The sequence below is a fragment of the Scylla paramamosain genome, chromosome 27 (assembly GCF_035594125.1).
Source record: "Scylla paramamosain isolate STU-SP2022 chromosome 27, ASM3559412v1, whole genome shotgun sequence".
NCBI lineage: Eukaryota > Metazoa > Arthropoda > Malacostraca > Decapoda > Portunidae > Scylla > Scylla paramamosain.
This window is the reverse complement of record NC_087177.1, coordinates 15709409-15711908: the sequence shown is the minus strand read 5'-3', so window position 1 is coordinate 15711908 and position 2500 is coordinate 15709409. Positions and strand designations below refer to the sequence as shown.

Sequence of the window (2500 nt, the reverse complement as noted above, 5' to 3'; positions counted from 1 at the left end):
TGCGCAGCTAGACAAGAATGGTGATCGAGGATCGTTACTTAGTGTTGCGTTGAACGAGAACAACGTAGCAGGGGCTCCGCCAGCCGCCCGCCTGCCTGATCACAGCGGGAGGCAGCGGCAGGTGCAGCTCGCGTCGTCATGGTTTGTACCTTTTCTATATTTACATCAGCAAATAATGCGTTCGTGATTAATGTAGTGCTTCCTTTTTTTGCACCATCATGCTGACACACAAATTATATATAGTTAAAGGCATTTGCCCGAGATAATTGTCTGTGCACGAGGCTCATTTTATGACCTGGCTTCTTATACCTTCTGCCTGTTATTGGTTTCACTAAAATTACGTGGAGTTCAGCGTCCAAGGTCAGGCATTCAACACAGCCGCGTGAGGACTAACAATCTTACTTTTTTTTTTTTATCTTCACCTATCACTCTTTCTCTCACTGTAGTTAGTTGCCACACTATTCAAGACAACCTAGACCACCTGGACAATGCTGTTCTTTTACTCCCTTTACTTCAGTTCAGTCGGTTTAGAATGGATCCGGTTTGAGACGCTCCAGGGTACCGTCAGGGAGATGATTCTAGACTTATAGACAGGTAACTGTGCAGCCTCGAGTGCTGACGTGTCGCCGTGGACTTGTTACCTGTGCTGCTATGCTCACCGCGGCGTCAGGTGTACCGGGTGAACACAAAGTAGTGTCAATAATAATCACCTTCACCTCTACTATAATCTGCAGCTTTTTTTACCACATGCAACTGCGCAGAGCTTCCGTCACAAGGGAAAGCCATAAGGCCATAAAGGCGATGTTCGCGTCGCAGACTTTTGATCTCGTACCAGTCCTTCTCAACAGCATTCCTGGAAGCCACATCTTTCCCCGAGGCCTTCCAGCAGTCCAATGAGTAACGGTGCTCAGTAAATACCGTGTAAGGGCGTTGCTTAACGTGCATAGCTACCTGAATTAGCCTATTTTCAATCTGACGTCTTAAGAGTATAGGAGCACTGCTTTCCACAATATAATCTTATCCGATCTTTTATGATTTCTCCAGTTGTATGATAATGTGGAGAATTTTAAAATCTTTCACAGTAAATTTATACGTAGCAGTATCTTGCGGTGGACAAATGTTAAGAGTCACAATGTTAATAATAGTGTACGGCTAGGAATCGCAAGGCTGTGTATCCTGCGTGTGGGTTAAGGTATAAACAGACAGGTTTACCTCAGATGTTGTTTTCAGTTTTTTTTTTTTTTTTTATGTGTGAAACTGGATAAAGTTAGAGAAATAAACATTTACTGAATATATTTTACACTCGAGCAACAAAATTCAAAACTATTGTGAAGACCTAAAAAAACAAACAGACTATATGCATTACTATCATAAATTTACGGAAATGCACAGCGCCCCTCGCCATATACGCCTCGATGTCTGGCGAGAAAATCACAGTTCTAAAGATTTGCTGCTGACAAGTGTACAGAGACAGGACTGTGAAGACGATCGGCAGCCAGACAGTCCACCCGGGGCGGGGCACGAGTTACCGATGTCTTCCCGCCGGACTTTTGCTATGCCGCCTCCAGACTAAAGCAATTTATCCAATTTGCATAAAACTACCGGTGTGGTATAAAACTTCAGCAACTCTTTATTGTGGCATTCCTCCCTTTCATAAAAAAAGAAAAAAATCTTTTTTCCTTCGGAGGTTAGGAGCTATTCAAGGTCTGCAGAACTTGTCCTTTTCATAATACTTTTGCCCTCTTCGCTCCTATCAAACGCGAGCCTTTTGAAACTGAAATTATTTAAAGATTATAAAACTTCCCATCACACTTCTTTTAAAATTCTTGTTATTTTTCTCTATTAAACGCAAGCTACGTATGAGCGCCTCTCCGTACCTACAATGTCCGCGTCATCTTGATGGATTAAAGCTTTAAATCTGTCTACTTAACAAAGAGGATACAAGGACCACTATTGCAAACACGTCACACCCTCTCGTAGGTGGAGATAATCCACAATCATATCATCAGAGTATGCGAGGAGGACACACTCGTAAGCAACATGCCTCGAGTAATGTCCAATGAAGAACCTTTAGTCTAGCAGTAATCCAGAAAAGGTTAATAGTCTGCTCGACACCCACATTCACTGTTTCCGAGTCACACAGTGTTACCTCATCGTGCGACTTAACCCATGAGAGGACACCACACCTGGGCAACACCCCACAATAAATCCTGCCCTGCTCCTTACAAACACTTGACAGAGACAGCCTCGCCTGCCCTAAGATGAGACATGCATAGCGTCATCACTTACTGTAAAGGCCGCACTGACGAAGGGCTCCTCTACTTCTTAGTGCGTGGTTTGAAGCCGCTATCAACTTCCCCGTCGACTACTAAAATTTTCCGAAGACTTCCCAGCGCCGCAGCTGCTAGGAAATTTTTTCTTCATAGAAAAAGATAAATGGGAACGAGGGCCTACTCTGCCTGATATTTCACCACAATAAATACACTGAATTAATTACAGA

At 43.5% G+C, this 2500-nt stretch overlaps 1 protein-coding gene across 1 annotated transcript in view; it reads right to left on the bottom strand.

Annotated features, from left to right (window-relative positions):
- The window catches only part of LOC135114284 (protein Wnt-7b-like), an 89751-nt gene that overhangs the window by 86920 nt on the left and 331 nt on the right, over nucleotides 1-2500 (bottom strand). The window contains exon 1 of the mRNA XM_064030168.1: nucleotides 2290-2500. This exon is cut by the window's right edge and continues 331 nt beyond it. The gene's annotated coding sequence lies outside the window, so the exon portion shown is untranslated. The remainder of the gene's footprint in view (nucleotides 1-2289) is intronic.